General features: G+C 40.2%; 1 pseudogene; it reads right to left on the bottom strand.

The window, feature by feature from the left end:
* The window catches only part of LOC149266691 (APO protein 1, chloroplastic pseudogene), a 73,455-nt pseudogene extending 52,150 nt beyond the window's left edge, over positions 1-21,305 (bottom strand).
* Between the last annotated feature and the right edge of the window lie 487 nt (positions 21,306-21,792).

Here is a 21,792-nt window from a genome sequence, read left to right as displayed (position 1 = left end):
CGTTCAAGTCAATAGATTCTGAAATGAATTCTGCCAGCTTGGGCTCATCTTTATGCATTTCTTGTAAAGTCTGCAATTGTTTTTCTTTCTCTTCGAGACTCCTTTGATAGCCTATCTGCATTTGTTGAAAGTCTTCCTGTAATTTTTCGAGCTGTCTGGAAGCTTCAATGTTAGCATTGGCTTGTTGTAACTGTTGTTGTAGTAGCTGTATATGATTTTCTTGTTCCTTCAATAGTTGCTGAACTTCCAAGGCCTTGTCAATAGTTGCAGAGGCATATGCTCCTGCAATGTGAGACAGCTTCGTGAGATTTTCAGTCGGATTATTATTGGGGTCTTTCCATAAGACGTCCAAATGTTCAGCATCTTGCGACAGTGTATTCTCTATTTTTCTTTTCTTTCTCTATCTCCTTACAACTGCTTTGTGTTGGGGACTATAGAATACATCCAGTGGGGGAATTTCTTCTACGTTAAGTAGAAGCTCTGAAGGTGGAGCGATAGGAAGGTGTTTTGCTTCTGCGGCACTACTGACTATGGTCGAAACCACTTCTTGCAACACCTGTGTATTATTCACAGGTGTTTTCGGGGCTTGCCCTTCAAGATTGATCAATTCATTGAAGGTTTCCCAATCTTTATCTAGCTCTGTTGTGACAAGTGGTGCTTCGATGACAGGAGGGGGAAGATTTCTTGGTGGGGAGGCGATAACTTGTTGTTGAGACATTGCACTTGACTGAGCTGTATCTTTGGTTGTTTCTTCGTTTTTCACTTGGTCGTAAATAGACTCTTCAGGATGCTCAGATACTTCTTCCATGGCGTTGGACTTAGATCTGGAAGTGCTAGATTTTTCACTGAGGCTGATGCTGGGAGTTGGTTCTCTAGCAGGCAATCGCAGCTTCTCTAGCGGAATACTAGCCAGCCTTCTTTCTCTGTATAACGTGAATTTTTGGAGGTCACCTGAAGACAATCTCGACTGAGCTTCCCGCAAAATTTCTTGGAGCGAACTCTTATTCTCAAACAGGTCATCAAACAAATCTTTCTTTCTAGAGAACACTCTTATCTTGACATTCGTTGTGAATTCTTGGGCCACATCATTTGGGTCGAATGGCCTCGCTGGGAATTTAAATAATTGAAGACATGTCACATTCTCCACTTCGCCAAAAGCGTGTCCTACATCGAACAAAGAGAAGGCCCCACAAGTTACGGGAAATTGAGGCCATATGGCCTTCTTCTTGTCCTTTAGGTCTTTGGTCAGGCCGCCTTTAGAACAGGTTTGATAAGCGATTTCCCGAGCCAAAAGTTTATCAGGGACATACAGGGGTAGGACATGTGGAGGTACAGTGCTTCCAAAAACTCTAATGTAAGTAAACCATTCCTCCCCGAACGATCTCGCTATGGGGATGATGTCAATTTGTGCCTCGGGAGAGCACCTTGGGGGGTCTTTTTCATAGATTATTTTATATAGGGGCAAAATAAGCCCATGGCAAATCTGGTAGAAGTGAGGGGCAAACTGGGAATCCCATAATACCTTATGATAAACATGGATGGGCAATGGGTCTTGGGTAGTCCATTTCCAACCCATAGCAGGGAATTTAGATACAAGACAAACGGAATCCATAATATAAGCAGACAGATAAAAAGGAGGATAGATTCTTTGAGACAAGGATCTTTTAGATCGGTAATTGATAACGGCTGTGTATAGATTATCAGAAAGAATTTTGGCCCAATCTATAACGTTGGCGTTTGTGGCAGCATTGATTAATGGTAGCCATTCAGATGAAAACTTGTTGATATCCGGCATCCCAAATAACCTACATAGCATGGCCGCAGCAAAACAATATGGAGAGGTGAGGGAACCAGTGCTGTACATACCGTTTTTATCCTTTTTTAGCGGCTCGTCTCTTCTAGACCATTCTTTAGTGGTGTCTGATAGATCTGGATTCTCCGCTGCGAACTTCTTAACAAATTGTGCGTTATAGGTCGCTTGCAGTTCTGGAAGATGATACATAAGCTTCAAATCTTGCGCAACAAACAATCCGACGAGCCCGTATCCTTGAACTTTGAAATGTCTGTTGTTTAAGTCTGCATCATCTAGTATCCACTTGATCATATCCGTATATGGTAGAATTTTAGGTCTTGCCGCTATTCTGTGAAGAAATGAACATGTTAGGTCCTCTAAGGATGCCTCAGAAGAGCGCGGTGCATCCACGACAGCAGCAACCTTCATTATTCTAGGTTTTTCCTCTTCTAGCAGCCTATACATGCCTTCCCATGTTGATATCCCCGCGTCTTTGTTACAGGCCATGTCTGTGTACAGAGGCGCCATCTCCTTAGTCTTCTCCTTTGCTTCGGAGCTTTGAGCTTTATTTTTCTTTCCCATTTCTCTCTGCGTTTGTGTCTGAGTCATCTTAGCTCTTCGTTCCTGCAGATTACGAGTGAAATGGAAATGACTAATCCAGAAAGGTGATGGGAGAGTTTTAAATGCAACAGATAAATCAAATATGCCACCTTACGTGAAGTAAATCTCTACCAAGGCACGCGTCTTTAATCCACTTAATAACTGACAACTAATTCATTTACTATCATTAAAAGCGCATGATTTCGGGTCAGATTATGTTAAGTGGCTTTTCTTTGAATGGCGTGCCCAGAGGATTCATACTGAAGTGATTTATGATTTGCTGACGTAACCTTGTATATCGCGCGGTCGCTAATCGCATCATCGCAAATCGCATCATCGCAAATTGCAAGGATGTAGCATCGCAGCGATCACAATATCGCAAATCGCAGAAATTTGATATTTGCCAAATCTAGCCGACTTATTTCTGTGATATGCGATCTAGCGATCGGCGTTGTCGCAGATTGGTGAATCTCTAAGTTTTTCTTTATGGGCACTACTTTGTTGCGATGCGATTTTATTGTTAACATGAGGGTCGTGCGCATATCGATTTTTTAAAGAGAAATAAGGGTATTTCCTATCCTTCTACAACGCGACTTTAAAGATTTTCTTCTCATCATAAACTTAGGCTTAAAATATCCAAGAGGCTTTTCCTAAGCATATGATTGTGACCTTAAAAAGAAACTCTTGATTTTCCTAAAAATTAACTGAGGGTCCGCATTCATTTAAGTATCTTGGTTGATACTTAGATGAACTAGGGGGGGTGTTGCTGGCCACAACACACCCCCGAAGCTAAAAACAGCTATAAAATTGCATTGTAAAAGTATAGTAATTTCTAGTCAATCTGGGCCGTTCATTAGGTGGATGATCTGACGGTAGAACTTATGTTTAGTTTAGGGTTTTTTTTTTCCCTAGAAGACAACCCCTCTCTTTGTATGAGGGTATTGTATTTTGAGGTGTGTGATAGATGTGTATTCTGTGAGCGAAAAACAGAGAGGTGAGACTGTGAGAGAAAACAGAGGATATTACAATGGATTTGTTGTAGGTTGTGTCTCTTCATTTTGATGGATAATAGAAAGGAAGGACTGGTTGTTCGGGGTGGATGTAGCCCAAACTGGGTGAACCACGTATATCTGTGTCTCTCTTTTTTTGTGTGTTTTCTATGTTTATATTTCTGCAATATTTTATGTGTTCCATTGCTCCGTAATATATAATTTTCTAACAACTGGTATCAGAGCCGAAGGTCTATTTGGCTGATAAAATCGCAGGAAAGAAGGGTTCCTATTTCGAGTGGGAGCAATGGCGGAAGATGGTAAGTTTAGGGTCGAGAAATTTAATGGCAAAAACTTCTCACTATGGAAGATGCAGATGGAAGATTATCTGTATCAGAAAGATCTATACCTACCATTGGGGGTAAAATCAAATATGCCGATGGGTATGACAGACAAAGAATGGAACCTTCTCGATAGAAAGGCACTTGGAACAATACGATTGTGCCTTGTTGCGTCAGTCACCTTCAACATTTCGAAGGAAACCACGACAGAGGGTTTCATTCAGACGCTGTCGAAACTATATGAAAAACCCTCGGCCTCAAACAAAGTATTTCTTATGAAACGGTTATTTAATATGAAGATGTCAGAAGGTGGATCTGTTGCAGACCATTTAAATGATTTTAATACAGTTACAAGTCAGTTAAGTTCTGTAGGGGTAAACTTTGATGATGAAGTTAGAGCTCTGTTATTCTTGTGCTCATTACCAGAAAGTTGGAATGGTTTGGTAATGGCCATTAGTAACTCCGTTTCTGGATCTAGTACTTTAAAGTTTGATGATGTTGTCGGTGCTATCCTTAGCAAGGAAATGCGACGGAAAAGCTCTAGTGAGACATCGAGAAATGCTTTGAGTGCAGAGTCTAGAGGAAGAAAAATGGAAAGAGGAAAGAGCTCAGGATATCGCAGTAAATCAAGGAAAGGCAGATCCAAGTCCAGATTGGGGATAGTGTGCTGGAAATGTGGAAAGAAAGGACACCTAAAGAAATACTATAGATCTCGAAAGGGAAAAGAAGGAGATGCATAGCAAGAAAACAATCATGAAGCAAATGTGACAGGTGAGGTGTTACAAGATGCTTTGATTCTTTCTTTCGAAAATATTACTGATTCCTGGGTGGTAGATTCAGGGGCTTCATTCCATCCCACACCTGATAAGAAATACTTTCATGACTATGTTCAAGGAGATTTTGGACAAGTTCGTCTGGGTGATGATAAACCCTGTAAAATCGTTGGAATGGGTAAGGTTCCTGTAAAACAGCAGAATGGAAACCAATGGCTATTAAAGGAGGTAAGGCATGTTCCAGATCTAAAGAAAAATCTGATTTCAACAGGGCAGTTAGGCGGTGAAGGTTGTGTGACAACTTTCACAGATAAAGCTTGGAAGGTCACCAAAGGAGCCCTGGTAATAGCAAAAGGCGAAAAGGTTGGTACATTGTATTTATGCAATGGTATTTCTAACTCTGTTAATGCTTTAACTTCCAAAGGAGCAGATGCAGCATTATGGCATCATAGGCTCGGACACATGAGTGAAAAGGGGATGAAGATTCTTCACTTAAGGAATTTGTTGCGAGGTTTGAAGAATGTTGATTTGGACTTCTGTGAGAATTGCATTTATGGAAAACAGAAGAGAGTCAGGTTTCTCAAAGTTGGGAAAGAAAAGAAGAATGAAAAATTAGAGCTTGTGCATACAAATGTATGGGGACTTGCTCAGGTATCATATCTCGGTGGCTCTCGTTATTATGTTACTTTTATTGATGATGCAATTAGAAAAACTTGGATTTATTGTATTAAGAATAAATCTGATGTATTTGATACTTTCAAGAAATGGAAAGCTTTTGTTGAGATTGGGACAGGAAAGAAATTGAAGTGTCTTAGATCAGACAATGGAGGTGAATATTGCAGCAAAGAGTTTGATAGGTACTGTTCAGATCATGGAATTCACAGAGAGAAGATAGTTCCAAGAACATCACAAGGAAATGGTGTGTCAGAAAGAATGAACAGAACAATCATGGAGCGTGCAAGGTGCATGAGATTGCACGCAGGATTGCCTTTACAGTTTTGGGCAGATGCTGTAGATACTGTTGTTTATCTAATAAACAGAGGGCCTTCAAGTTCCTTGGATGGTGGTGTTCCAGAGGAAGCATGGATAGGTAAAAAGGTAAACTACTCTATTTTAAATCCTTTTGGTTGTGAGGCCTTTGTCCATATTGATAAAGAAAATAGAACAAAGCTTGAGGAAAAGTCAAAGAAATGTACCTTTATTGGATATGGTTTTAATGATTTTGCTTATCGCTTATATGATTACGAAAATCAAAAAATCATTAGGAGCAGAGATGTAATATTCAATGAAAAGGTCTTGTATAAGAATCAGTTGCAGGAAAAGAAACAGGAAAAGGAAAACAAGGAATACACAGTTCTTGATGAAATCACTGAAAAAGTAAAGGTGCCTGAAAATAATAATAATCAACAACAACAACCACCACAACAACAACAGGCACCCCAAACACCTGAAAGTGGTGTTAGAAGATCTACCAGGATAAGTAGACCCCCTGAACGATACTCTCCTTCATTATATTATTTATTGTTGACTGATTTCGGTGAACCCGAATGTTATGAAGAAGCAATGCAGGTTGAAAGCAGGAAGAAGTGGGAGGTAGCCATGGAAGAAGAGATGGACTCCTTAATGCATAACCAGACTTGGGATTTAGTCAGGTTTCCTATAGGAAAAACTACGTTGAAGAATAAATGGGTTACAGGCTGAAGGAAGAAGATGGAGGAAAACAGAGGTATAAAGCTAGACTTGTGGTGAAGGGGTTTGCACAGAAGAAAGGTATTGATTTTGATGAAATATTTTCTCCTGTTGTTAAAATGACTTCAATCAGAACTATTTTAAGTCTTGTAGCAGCTGAAGATTTGCATCTTGAGCAGTTAGATGTAAAGACAACCTTTCTCCACGGGCATTTGGAGGAAGAGATATATATGCAGCAGCCACAAGGATATGAGGTGAAAGGGAAGGAGAAACTAGTGTGTAGGTTGAAGAAGAGCTTGTATGGCTTAAAACAGGCTCCAAGGTAGTGGTATCTAAAATTTGACAAGTTTATGTATGAACAAGGTTATACTAGATGTCACTCTGATCATTGTGTTTATTTGAAAAAGAAAAATGATGGCAGCTATATTATATTGTTATTGTATGTAGATGACATGCTTGTTGCAGGATCTAACATGCAGGAAATAAATGTGCTCAAAAGAAAATTGGCAAATTCATTTGCAATGAAGGATTTGGGAGCTGCAAAACAAATCCTTGGTATGAGAATAACTAGAGATAGGAAAAATCGTAAATTAACATTGTCTCAGAATGAGTACATACAAAAGGTGTTGAAAAGATTTAACATGCACAATGAAAAACCAGTTAGTACACCTTTTGCTAGCCATTTCAAACTTAGCAAGGAAATGTGCCCAAAGACCCAAGAAGACATGGATTGTATGTCTAAAGTTCCATATGCATCAGCAGTTGGAAGCTTAATGTATGCAATGGTCTGCACAAGGCTTGATATTGCACATGCAGTGGGAGTTGTAAGCAGGTACATGAACAATCCAGGAAAGGAACATTGGATGGCAGTGAAACAGATTCTCAGATATTTGAAAGGTACCGCAAATCAAGCATTATGCTTTGGTGGTTCAAACATCTCCCTACAAGGATATCTTGATGCAGATATGGCAGGTGACAGAGATAACAGGAGGAGCACTACAGGATATGTATTTACTGTTGGAGGAACAACTGTCAGTTGGGTTTCAAAAATCCAAAGTGTTGTTGCACTTTCAACAACAGAAGTAGAGTATGTTGCTGCTATAGAGGCTAGTAAAGAAATGATTTGGTTACAAAGGTTTATGGGTGAATTGGGTAAGGAGCATGATATGGGCACGTTATACAATGATAGCCAAAGTGCCATTCATCTTGCAAAGAACTCAGCATTTCATTCCAAGACTAAACACATACAGCTCAAGTACCATTTCATACGATCAGTGTTGGAAGATGGAGAGTTGAAGCTGGAAAAGATACACACTAGCCAGAATCCTGCAGATATTCTAAAAAAAGTTGTAACCAGGGAGAAACTGAGAATATGCTCAGTTTCAGTTGGTCTTGAAGGATGACGATGAAGATGAGAAACAACCAGGTCCAAAGAGGAGTCATTGTCCAGCAAATGGAGCAGCGGTGGAGTTGCTACAATCAGTCTCCAAGTGGGAGATTGTTGGGTGTGGAGCCTGATTATATTCTATATTCAAAGGTATCGCCACATAGGACACCAGTTCGAAATGGGGGTGGCAACGCTGCCCGTAAAATATTCGCTGCAGGGGGGGTCCAGGGGGGCCGAAGCTAAAAACAACTGTAAAATTTCCTTGTAAAAGTATAGTAATTTCTAGTCAATCTGGGCCATTCATTAGGTGGATGATCTGACGGTAGAACTTATGTTTAGTTTAGGGTTTTTTTGCCCTAGAAGGCAACCCCTCTCTTTGTATGAGGGTATTGTATTTTGAGGTGTGTGATAGATGTGTATTCTATGAGCGAGAAACAAAGAGGTGAGACTATGATAGAAAACAAAGGATATTACAACGGATTTGCTGTAGGTTGTGTCTCTTCATTTTGCTGGATAATAGAAAGGAAGGACTGGCTGTTCAAGGTGGACGTAGCCCAAACTGGGTGAACCACGTATATCTGTGTCTCTCTTGTTTTGTGTGTTTATATTTCTGCAATATTTTATGTGTTCCATTGCTCCGTAATATATAATTTTCTAACAAACCCTCCTATTTATAACAAATTATTGAGTTAATCTTGAAAATGGATAATAATGAAATAATATTGACCAAATCAAGACCTAACCGTTAGGAATACTTTATTATATTTGTTGGAGAGGGAAAATATATTCTTTTTTTGCTGAAGCAAGAGTCATGCCTTCTATTTCATTAAGTTAAACATAATTTACAATATATAAACGTTTCCTCCCCACAGAGTGGTGTAAGTCATAGAAGAAAGATGTCCTATAGAATCTAGGCCCTCCAACCTCAAAAAGTACTCACCAAACATGTTTGAGTACTGACAAAACCAAGCGACGGGAGTCGCAGGGCACAAGAACTCTCCCCACAAATACCCGTGCCAGCAAACCCTTAGCCTGCCTCAAAAACACTGCCATCCAAGATTCTACTTAAACCCGATGGTGGAGATGCATATCTCTCCAAAAAGAAGCCAGATATTTAATCCCCCGGTCCCACCAAACCGCTCGCCCCATCTTGATCTTTAATCGGGCTTACAAAGATTGGATGGCGGCATTGATAATCACTCACCTGAGGTAACCAAATTTTATTGTGCGATGAGGGTGGTTTTCATACCCCACCCTCATCCACATGTTGATAGTTGTATGGTATCACTGCCCCGAATTCAAAACCACCTTCGCCTTGAACGCGGTACGATAACACTCAAAACCACCCGAGAAGTGGTTTTATCTCCCAATGCTGGAAAAAAATGGGAAATGATGTTGCCCGAACAGGGCCATCAGTTATTTTTCTCATCCTTTCCCCTGACTATGAGAACCAAACTCCTGCCTCCAAGTATTTTTGTTTTTGTGATAACCATAGTTGTTGAGGCTGCCCCTGGTGAGCTAACTACCGAAGACCTGTCTGACCAAAAATGTAAGTCCTACAACAATCAGCTCATTGCATATTGGCTTCCTTAGTTTTGTTCTGATACACTCTCTTATCCTCTTCCGCCTAGTTATGGAAAAGTTCTTTTAGGCTGCTTTGTGGCATTGCAAGCCAACCCATCGAAATTTTGTTATCCTTGCAGGTGACACCTTGGTTGGCTAAAATTTCTGCCAATTTGTTGGCATTTCTATGCACATGGATGAATCTGAGTGTGAGTAGTCCCTAAAGATGATCTTGAATTTTATGGAGCACCCTTATTAACCTCCGGTGTTTTTTAACTCTTTCTGGCCCTGTTCCATGACTAGTTTTCTTGGTTGCGTTGATGACTAACTCTAAGTCAGCTTCTATTATCACATTTTGGTAGTTTTCCTGTTTCAAAAGTTCTAAGCTTTGCTCCAATGGCATAAGCTTCGCTATGTTGTTGGTGGCTTTTCCTAAATGACAATGGAAAAGGGAGATGATGCTTCCATTTTCATCCCCTAGAACTACTCCAAAGCCAGCTATTTAAGGATTATATTTTGATGCTCCATCGATGTTATATTTAAAAAAGCCTACCGGCAGGGGGTTCCAGAATTCTTTAACCTTTTCCTTCATGCTTATTTTCCTATCCAGACCTTGTGGAATGAGCCCCTGCATGTCTAACTGCTTGAGTATTCCCAACTCTGTTTTTGAGGGAGGATTCTTTGGGAGATCCCTAACTATTTTTCTTACTATCTCTTTTAACTGTTTCAATATCTTCTCCAATAGGCGAAGAGAGGAATTCTTCTCTTCTTTGAAAATTCTTTTGTTTCTTTCTTTCCACGCGTTCCATATTATGAAACATGGCAAGAGAGCCTAGTTAGAGTTAAGAACTTCATTGTTCGAAACATTATTCCTCCAATTGTTTAGGGTGTTAGTGATACTAGCTTTGTCTCTATCAGACTGCTTGAAGAGGGTGGCAAAAAAAATCCCATAACATTGAGGTGAGAATGCATCTGTCGAGAAGATGTTCCATTGTCTCCTCTTGTGCTTCACAGATCTGGCCTTTGGAGGGTCCCAGCATACCTCTCTTTCTAATATTGTCCCAGGTTAGGATTTTCCTATGGTGAACCAGCCACATAAAGTGTTTGATTCCATCCCCAGGAGAATATCTTTTTCTTCCTTAATATTGAAGTTTCCCTCTTTGTTGTTACCCCATATTAGTTGATCCTACCCTTCAGTGATAAGAATCATTCTCTGATCCATCATCCATTTTACGGTCTTCTCTCTACTCTTGAGGGAATTGTTGTCTTTGCCATCTATTTTCTTCCATGTTCTCCATTTTCCTATATTGTGAGCATGATCCCAAAAGTCCTTTACCTTTACTAAACCTTGGTTGTCTGTCTCTTGCTAGAGGCCCATAAATTCCTCTTTCAAGAGTGTTGGTTCTTGTTTCCATTTATCCTCCCAAAATAATACAAGATCTCCATCTCTGATTTTCCAGAAACGTTTTTTTGAACCATCCCTCTATTCTCCCAAGCCTTGTTCCATATGGGAGAGCCCTTTATATTTCCAAACATTCTTATTAGCTCAGAAAAATGCCAAGAGCTGGCATATTTTTCCTTCCAGATGCTTGCCCATTGAGCCTTAGGATCCTTAACCCACCACCACCAAAGCTTGGCCCCAAGAGCCTTATTGAGAATCTCTGGATCATCCAATCCTAGGCCACCTTGGTTCTTAGGTTTGCAGATCTTTTCCCATGACACTAAAGCCCATTTTTTCCTGGTTTCCTCCTTGCCCCAAAGAAAGTCTCTTTGTATATTTCTAAATTGTTGTAAGACTCCTTTTGGAACTGGGAGAGCTGATAGCATAAATATTGGGATAGCTTGGAGCACAGCCTTTGTAAGGACCAATCTACTAGCCAGATTTAAAGACCTGATTGTCCATTTTCTGACCTTATCTTGCATCTTGATGATTAATGGTTCCCAAATGCTCTTATGCAAAGGTTTGGCTATTAGAGGAACTCCCAAATACTTAGAGGGGAGGGATTCTCTTTGAAAGCCAAGAATTCTGGAGACATTTCTCTGAATGGCAATGTGGGTGTTAAAGAAAAAAAATTTGATTTGGAAAGATTGACCTCCATACCTGTTGCCATTGCAAAGTCATTCAAGATTTTTTTGTATGCAAGCGCTTCCTTGACTGTGGGGATTCCCTGTAACATGGTATCATCTACAAACTGTTGATGGGTCAGAACTTGACCATTCTCTGATAGTTGGAGTCCTTGAATTTTTCCCGTTACCTTGGCATGCTTAATGGACCACCCCAGCCCTTCCATCATGAGGATGAAAAGAAAAGGAGAGAGCAGATCACCCTATCGGATTCCTCTAGAAGGAAGAAAAATTTTAGAGGGAGAGCCATCAACTAAAATTGAAAAGATGGAGGAAGTTACCAGGGCCATGACCCATCTGATCCAATTATGATCAAAACCAAATGCGCTGAGCACTTTCTTGATATATTTCCAATTTACTTTATCATAAGCTTTGGCTATGTCCAATTGCATTATCAAACCCGCTTTCCTTTTACAAGTTAGCGAGTGAACCACTTCGTGAGCTTGAATGATGTTATCTAGAATTTTTCTGCCTTCCACATACCCAGATTGTTCCCCCAAAACAAGTGTAGGCAGCAAAGGTTTGAGTCTATTGGCCACTACCTTGGAAATTATCTTGTAGACTACATTGCATACGGCTATGGGTCTGTACCTCTCTGGCATTTTTGCATTATCTTGTTTTGGAATTAGGTTGATGAAGGAGGTGTTGAGAGTTTTCAAAATAGTTCTATTCAGCCTGGAATCTTCCACAACCCTTACAATATCCTTTTTGACAATATTCCAACAAACTTTGAAGAAATCCACATTGAATCCATCCAGACCTGGAGATTTTCCATTTTTCATTTCCTTGAGTACCTCATTGACTTCCTTTTCAGATACTGGTCTATTTAAATTACAATTGTCCTCTCTGGATACCAACTTAGGGATATGTTTTGTGAAGTCTTTGATGAAAGGTTCCCTTACTAAGATGTTTTCCTAGGAAATACCTCTGAAGCGTCTAACTAACATGGCTTCTATATCCTCATGGGATTGGTGAATCTACCCGTCCTTGTCCTGTTAACAATGGTGTAACAGTGGAAAAATTTAGTGTTCTCCTTCCTTTAGCCATTCAACTCTTGATTTTTGTTTCCAAAAATCTTCCTCTTGTTTGCACAACTTTTCCCATTCTTGATGATGTTTCTCTACCTAATCATTTTTGTTCTTATCAAATCTATCCTTGATCAAAGCTTGGTTGAGCTCTAGTATTTTGTTTTCAACCGATTTCTTACCTAAAAATATATTTCCAAATTCATTCTTGTTCTAGTCTTTTAGTTTCATCTTAATGTGCTTTAATCTTTTGTGAAGCAGGAACAATGTTGATCCCTGAATCTGCAAATCTTCCACCGACCATTTTTCAATGTTGCTTCTAAAATCTGGGTGTGAAAGCCAGATGTTTTCAAATCTAAAAGGTCAGTTTCTTGGGGTGCCTATGCCTTTGATCTCCGTTTGAATAAGCCAGTGATCTGAGCCTCCAAAAGGTAGAATTTATTCCATTATTTCCTTGTCTAAAAGCATGAGATCTTCAGAGATCATGAATCTATCTAACTTGGAGGCTATCTGGGAGTCCCCTCCTCTTTTATTATTCCATGTGCAGAAGCCATTGTTTGTCTCAATGTCAACAAGCTTCATGCTTTCTGAAAAGATTTGGAAGGTTGAGGAATCTTTATTTAAAGCTCTTGTACCTCCTTTTTTCTCTAAGAGAGATCTGATCATATTGAAGTCTCCTCCTATGACCCAAGGTAACCCTACATACCTGGCCCGAAGATCCACCAAGGAGTCTATAAACCGGATTTTTTCATCTAACCTTTGGGGGCCATAAACATTCATGAATAGATAAGTATCCCTGTCTCCTACAGGTTGTATGACCACTGATAAATAGTTCTTTGATGCCTCCGCATCAATTATTCCAATCTTTTTGGGATTCCAAAGAGTGAGGATGCCCCTTGTTGTGTTTTCAGCTTTAACTTCTAGAAACTTAAACATGTTGAGCCATTTACTATGGATTTGTCTTAACTTTTGAATAGATCATTTCGTTTCTTGCACAAAAATTATATCCGGGGCTGCTTGCTGCATTCTGTTATTCAACATTCTCTATTTTCTCTTGCTGCCTAGACCTCTAATATTCCAAGTTGTGAACTTCATAATTAATTGTTGGTAAAGGAGTAACAGGTTAGGTCTTTCATCTTACCTGAGTCTACCATGAGCTTGCCACATTCCATTAGGAGCTCGTTCTGCTTTTTCTTGCCTCTTTTTTTTCCTGAATTTCTCGGTGCTAACCCTGGAGTTTTTTTTACTGCTTCCCCCCTTCATTGCTCTGTCTTTCAGTGTGATTTACTTCCTCCAAACCCTTGGCCTAAGTTTTCCATAGGAATAACTGTTGTCTTCTATTGATCTCTTCTTTTGGTAGTGATTCTAATCCACCCATAGTTCCTTGATTCAAGAACCCTTATAGATCTAGGTTTTCTCTATCAAGAATCTCCTATAGCTCATTGTCTTCCGTTTCCATCTCACTCTGGTTCATTTCCTGATCCATTTCTAGTTCTGAATCACTCATCATATTTCCTTTTTGTTTTTAATTTTCTTGTGTATACTCATTATTTTCTTCCTTGTCCCTCTTCTCATAACCTTCCTTCATTACTTGATCTTCCACTGCTATCTCTTCATTCTCTTCAAGAACTTGGAACTGATTTTGACTACCATGTTGTCCTCCCACTTGGTGTTGCTTTGGCCCTTTTTTACCACTTTTTCCTTTATGACCTACTTTGTGAAAACTATCTGTGTCATTCATTGTGTTGCTATTTCCTTTGATTTCTACTTTAGTGAGAGGGTAGTCTCTTAGAAAGTGCTCGTGTTCATGGCATCTACGACTTCTAAATGGAATATGCTCGTAGTCTGTTGTCTGCACCCATTCCTCATCAAAAACCTCCAAGAAAACTTCATCCAGAAGAGATCCAGATAGATCCATCTCCACACAGATCCTAGCAAAGGAGGTATATTTTCCCCTCCTTGTGGCTTTAGCAGCTTTGACAAACCTTCCTAATTTATTGCCTATGGCAGCTAGTGATTCGGTTTGCCAATAATCAAGAGGTAGAGAAAAGAGTCTTACCCAAACCGAGATTGAAGTAAATGTTTCCCTCTCCGAAATGAAATTCATCATCCATGGCCTCATATATAGTCCTGCTGCTGCATAGAAGTAGGGCCCGCCTTCAAACAGTTTGTCTTTATCCTCAATGTTGGTGAACACTATAGTGAAGAAACCTTTGGACCCTAGATGAGGATTAATGCTTCCATTAGGTTTCCAGTGGTATCCGATCTAGGTTTGTAACGCTTTTTTAGTGGGCCATAGCCCCATGAATTTGCATACGATTGCATAAGTTTGCATGTGCTCCCTATGCGCTTGTAGCTCTGTATTATTTAATACTACTCTAGGAGTGATTTCAGCCTTGGTTTTGCATGGTCCCTTCTGTTTTTTTTCTCTTTTCCCCTATTTTTTGTCATTTTCCTCCTTGTCTTTTTTGCTGTCATTCTCCTTTGAAATGGAAGCATCTGTTTCCTCTTCCGTGTTTCTCCTTCCTTCTTCAGCATTACCTCTGCCTCTCTCTAGAGGTTTCTTGCACTTGCTGTCCACCACCTCCTTGTAGGAGAGAGTGGAGCTCCCTCCTCTGTGCTCGTCCATAGGGAAAAATTCCTCAGAAAACCCTTCAAACCCTAGCTAATCCCTCATCGCTCCTACGTTTCCCCCCCAAAATGATTTAATTACCCATCAACTCGAAAACCGAGAGGGAAAAGATATTCTAAATGGTCAAATATCTTTATTTAGAAATAATTAACAAATAACATGATTTGTTAATTATTTCGTGAGCATTAAGAATGGTGTGAAATTGAAATAATTATTAAGTAGTGATTTAATAATTATTCCAATAATAGAATTAAGGAATAATAAATAAATAGTGATTTATTTAATTATTGCTAAGTGATTTAGTCAAATGTGACAGGGAATAATTATCAACAATGATTTAATAATTATTCCTAGAGAAAATTAAATAAATAATGATTTATTCAATTATTCTCATGGGGTTTTTTAATTTTAATCATAAAATAATTTAATAAAAATGGTTTACTAAATTATTTCCCACTGTGAAAGTGCTTTTACTATGATAAATTTAATGCTACATGGTGTATTTCGATCTGCTTAGTTATAAATCGCTAGCTGATCATTTTTTGGTGAGAACATCAAGGATGGAAAAATCATTTACCATCAATGTGCACAAAGGAAGGTAAAAAAAAATCATTGGTAAGTGCCAACCAAGCCAATAAATTGACCAGTTCTAGCAAGGAGTATGTTTTACTATTTTTAAGAGAAAATCAATCTCTAGAAGAGTCTATAAGAGGCAACGCATCCCTAGAGGGGTTTGTTAAGAAACATAAACACAAACTAGAAAAGTTTCTATATCCAAATAGTAACGTGTTCCAGGAGCTCAAAGGGTTACCACCAAAGATGGAAGTGGAGCATGAGATCTAGCTATTGCTAGACTCCCCATTGCCAAATATTGGGATATACAGGAAGTCTTTTATAGAAACAAGTAAGGTGAAGAAATAATAGCATCAACTACTAGAATAGGGTATCATTCAACTAATTACATCACCATGTGAGTCTTGGTGAATGTTTATTGATTACAAGCCGTCGAAAAAAATTACACTCAAGAACAGGTAACCCGTACCGAGGATAGATGATCTGCTAGATCAAATGTAGTACATGAATTACTTGACCAATATGGACTTCAATTTTGGATATATCGAGGTTCAATTCAAAGAAGAAGATACCTGGAAAACCATTGTCAAGACCAAGCAAGGTTTATATTAGTGCTTATTCATGCCATTCAACCTATGCAATGTAACAACTACATTTATGAGGATAATGAATGATATATTGTGCCATTTTATAGATTCATTTCTTATTGTCTATTTGGATGATGTACTGGCATACAATGTTGCCTGGAAGGAGCACATCTCACATTTGACATAGGTGTTGTAGACATTAAAGAATCATGAGTTGCTAGAAAATCTCAAGAAGTGTGACTTTGGACAACACTCTTTGGTGTATCTAGGGTATGTGATAAGTGGAGAAGAGTTGAATATAGATCTACCAAATATGGAGGCCATCATGAAATAACTAGTTCCTATTAATGTTTATGAGTTTATGAGTTTCATTGGGGCAGTACAACACCTAAGGAAGTTCATAGCCTTATTTTCAATGGTAGCAGTGCCACTCCACACTATAACAACAAGTGGCAAGAGTTTCCAGTGGGGAAAGATTTATTAGAGGACCTTTGAAAAGATAAATAAGAATATTATTCAAGGACCAATTCTAGCCCTATCAAACATGCAGGAACCATTTAAAGTGGAGACAAATGTTAGTGGGTATGTTATGCGGGTTGTCTTGATGTAGGGAAGAAGGCATGTATGTTACCATTCCAAGGTATTTCATGGGATAGTGCCTGACTACCACATCTATGACAAGGAGATTTATGCCCTAGAGTAAGTTGTGAAGATATGGAAGCACTATCCGATTGGAAAGGACACAATGATCCACACAAGTCATTAGCTTCTACAATACCTTCAAACCCAAAGTAATCTACAACATACCAAGCATTACAAGTGAATGTGATTTCTATAGTAGGTTCATTTAGTGATTAAGTACAAGAAGGGTAGCATAAACAAGTTGGTTTACATTATCTTAATTCCACCCACATCAAAGATCAAAACTTCGGGAAATATAATGCACATGGAGCCATTGACCCATGATGCACATAGAGAGGCATATCTAGAGGATGAGGACTTTAGGGATGTGTTTTAGTAGTTTTAGAGTCATATTCATGTGCAAAATGGTGACGATATCATTGACTACCATCTCCAGGATGGGTTACTCTACATGATGGATGAGTTTTGTGTTCCTAAAGGTGAGTGAATGCAGGTGACTAGAGAGGCTCACACATCCAAGGTTGCAAGGAAATTTGGCGTAGGGAAGAGAATGGCCAGCATGTAGTGGTATGTGTATTGGCCCAATATGTAAGAACAAGTAGTGTTTTATTGATGAATTCCTTCTGTAGACATAAGAAATCTCCCGGGACCTAGTGGCTTGATCTAGAAACAACCAAGAAAAAATTACTTTACTTTCCTTAGATAAGTTTGAAATATGGAAGAAAGACTTACTTAGAAACCAATGTAGACTCTCTACTTCTCTCCACTTGCAAGATTTAGCTCCAAATCCAAATTTTATAAATGGAATCCGAAAAACATCGAAAACAAGGAAGAGAAACAAAACATACAAATAGCATATACCAAAATATCTAAACAGTAAGTGAGGGAGTCATTGTTCTACATATTCATAAATGGGACATAATGTATAGGAAAGCAAGGCATTTTTTTATTAATGAAACTAGGAGAAGATTACAAGTCTTCAAGACCTTGACCTTGTATACCTCTACCAACTATCTTTTCTTTCTATTGTCACAATAGAAAGCCTATAATTACACCTCCAATACATGGATGGATTATGGACCTCTAGACATAAATGGGCAGCATGAGGGCATAACTAAGAGTCTCCAAATCCAACCATGTCCCATTAGTAGGTAATGAATTTATAGGATAAATTAGGAGGTTGTAGATCCATTAAACCAGGGTAAGATCAACTTTTGAAGGGGATAAGCTCCATGGGAGAAGTGATAAGACCTCATTTGTAGGAATTTGATTACATACTTAACATAGAATGGAAACTTCCATGATAGAAGCCTCTAGAAGCAGAATCTTCAAAATTATTTTTAACTTTTTCCTTGTTTCAAAGTTCATCACACTTATAGTGAAAGCAACCTTCCCTAACGAACGATTTTCTCTTTAATGCAACATGCCTCATCACACTATATGAACTAAGAAAGTGCAATGGGGTCCTAAATTAGAGTTTTTAGACAATATAATGTAGAATTATCGAAACTTCTAGAAAGGGGACACTTTTTCCTCTGTATGGGATGATTACAAAGTGTGAATGGATGATTATTAATCCAAATTCAAGGTCATGTAACTAGGTTCATTATAGGATGCATTAATTTTGTACCAACAAGCCTATTGGCTTAGTGGGGCCTGACCTAGGTTCAGAGGTGATTTAGCCAAGAAAATCCTGGTACTACTGGCTCTTTCGGCAATATTCCGTGGAGCGCAGACTGAGGTCTCACTCAAAGTAGTATGGGAGGGTGCTAGAACCAAGTTTCCACACCCTTGGGATGTCTGATGGGCTTTTTGAGGTCCACAGTCTGACCTGTCGCTGCATGCACTTGTGATCCCTTCTTGGCCTGCGGTGTGGCTTCCACACAGCCCTACTCAGGGCGTGACCCATATAATACCCAAGTTCCTCACTAATTAACTGATTACTTAACTTGTGTGTGTAAGATTTACGTTTATTATAGCATATTCAGTAATCATATCAATCCATGCGATACATAAATGAATATAAACAGAAAGAAGATAATGTACAACAATTACACAGAATTAGGAATCAACTTCTCTTTATTAGCTTTCTATCCCGATTACAAACTCGACTCTGCCATGCACACTTAGCTGCAGACTCTACTAGGCCTTTGCGTAGTCAGCTATAGAGCCTCTTCCTACTACTACAACCCAAGATACTTAGAATTCCACTCTAAGCTTGTACCATTCCTTGGCTACTCACTATCTTCTACTATATTTACAACTTAGAACCTCTCTCTATTTATACAATCCCATGATATACAGACCATGGGTGGGCCAACTTTGCACTAATTTACAATACAATGTTTAGGGTGGACAACCCTATGACTCAATTGTACACTTCACACTCCGCGCCCGTAATTCACGGAGTTTTACAACATCTTTGACCAAAACTTGGGCTTTGAACCCCAAAACCTACTGTGGGGGGATTCCATGCCCAACAGGCCCCCAACACAATCATCGTGACTCATCTCAAGTCACTCTGCTGGTGCGGTGATATTGGCATGGAGCCCCTCCAACCGATCTTCCATGGACCGGAGGTCCGCGATGCATTGTTCTGTAGTATGCTAGATCTGCTCCACTCTCTCGGTCGAAATCTTACTGTCAGGGGAAAACCCCTATCTTAAGGCATGCATTGCCTTCATCTGTGTGAGCTTTCCTTCGATATCTGCAGTGATGAGGAAGGCCTCATCAATCCAAGGTTGGACACGTGCTTTAAGGACTGCCTCTTTCTACTGTGTGGCATCCACCTGTTCCTTCAATGCCTTTGCCTGCTATAGCTTCACAAGCCATTGGGTCAGGACAACTATCTGCACCGTTTTGTGCACACTGTCATACAACACTTGAAGCTCCCATGCCTCCATTTCCAGGCACTGTATGTTGGGGTCCTCCTGTAAGGAAGAGAGGACCGTGAAGGATTCTTCCAACATAGCGGTGCAGTTCTGTACTGCCTGTCCTATTTCCTCTAGCCCTTTATGAATAATGCCAACTCATTTTTTCCAAACTTCTGGGGGCGTAGAGGACTATGCCTTTAATCGCATCTTGATAATCTGAAGGTTGAGGTCCAGTTGTACCCTCTTTGCTTCCTCATTTGCCTCGTAAAATCCACTAGTTAATTTGTGGATTCACACTCCAACTGGTAGGTCTGTCGCAATTTCTAGTTCTAGTACGCGGTGACATGCTTCGTCTACCATTTGCTCTAGGTGTTTCTTCTAGGCAAGAACTTCATCACATTGTAGACTAAGCTGGCCAATGTTGATTCTCTATTCGTTGAGCATCTGTACTGTGCGTCCTTCCCTAGTGCAGAGTTCTGCTATTGATCCGTCCTGTAGCTGATATAATGTATCCCGTAGAAGGGAGGCCAAGTTTAGGCAAAGTCCCTTGATCTTGCCCACCACGGCTCTGTCCTCCTCACTTTCCACTGTTAGCGCTCCTTTCGGCAGCACTATGGTGTTGGCCATTCTTGTGCACAGCAGCTGATTTGCTGTCAATGTACCTATGGCACCGTAGGCGGCCACTATTCCTTCTTATGGGGCTCGTGTCTGAAGCTCCTGTAGTTGTGCCCTTAGGGCCCCCAACACATTCTGTTGCTCCAGCATAGCTTCCTGGAGTGCTTCTCAAGTGACCTTGCGAACAGTGTCACCGATGTCATAGAGGTCACCATCTATCAATTTAATGGGCTTGATGTCCAATTTGGAAGCTTTGGCCTTCTTCTGTGGACCTGACCGCTCCGTGACATGCGGCAGTTTCAGTTGACTGGACATTGTACTTGGGTCTGTGCCTTCTGTTGTATTTGGTCCTTGTCTGGTAGAGATTTCCTAGCCTCCTTCTGCCTGTGTTGCGGTGGCCCCTGTTGCTTGTGTTGTTGTTTCTCTTTCAGTGGCCTTTGCCTATTTTGTGGCTGCCTTTGCTGCTTTGTGGGCGGCCCTCACCTCCCCGGCCACTTGTTCGTTGTACCTCTGTTGGGCCAACTTCGTGACACGAAACTTGGTTGCATCCTTCTACTTCTGTGCTACTATTATATCCCTTTCTGGAGGTCCGGGGCACGCCACTTGGCAAGCCATGAGTCGAGCAAGGAGAAGATGGCATCGTCAACTGCAATGAAAGGAAGTTTGGTCCAGGTCTACGCTTAATCCTTACACACCTTGATATACACATTGTGCATATCCTCCTTGAATTTTGCAAAGCTCTGCAGACTGATGTAGACTGTGGGGGATAGGAACGACCTTCTGTTAATCCACATCCAGATGCTCGACTCCATGAACACCAAGAAGATCTTAGTCTCATGGATCCATGCGGCATCCTTCACAGCCCAGAATGATGCATATTTTGCAGCCTTTGGCAAGTCCTGTTCAATATGAGGGAACTGACTGTCCTCAGGCAGTTCCCCTGACACAAGTAATATAGACAAGAGAAACCACACGTAGTGGAAGTTCTTGGCCTGCTCGTGAGCTTCCTTACAGTTGGTTAGGAATTCTTCACAGAGGAATTCGGCCCAGATGAATTGAACCCCCTCTGCGCATTGTTCTGCCAACACAATGACCGGCATTGGTACCTCATTTCCATGACATTTTCTCATACCTTCCAAGCTAGTAGTTGGGTGGCTACGCACACCCCTTTGTCTTTAATGCTATTTATTACGTAGCCTCTCTTATTTTTTTCCAATTTTTACTTCTTCTTCATGGCCTCTGCAAGTGCCAAATATCCGCTTTTGCCAGCTACCTTTGTGGGGTCCTTTCCCTTACAGGGAAGCTAGGAAATCCTATGGATAAGCTCTATCGTGATGGGCATAGGATCCTCTAATCATAAATACCCATCGTGCACTAGGCAAAGCAGTTGCCTGATGACAAAGATCGTGATCGGTGCGCAGTGAAAATACAGAATCCATAGTAGGTTGAGTAGCCCAGCCTTCTCCACACCGCGCAACCATTTTTGTGGCTTGAGTGCTGTAACTGACCCCTCCTTGCTCTATTTCATGAGGTTCTTAGTATGTAAATGTGGGAACTTTTTGCTGTCTGTGAGGTCCCAATCTTCAA

This window comes from Pinus tabuliformis, chromosome 6 (genome assembly GCF_031772625.1).
Source record: "Pinus tabuliformis cultivar Carrire ecotype Pingquan chromosome 6, CPIR1, whole genome shotgun sequence".
In the NCBI taxonomy this organism is placed as follows: Eukaryota; Viridiplantae; Streptophyta; class Pinopsida; order Pinales; family Pinaceae; genus Pinus; species Pinus tabuliformis.
This window is presented reverse-complemented; position numbering and strand designations above follow the sequence as displayed.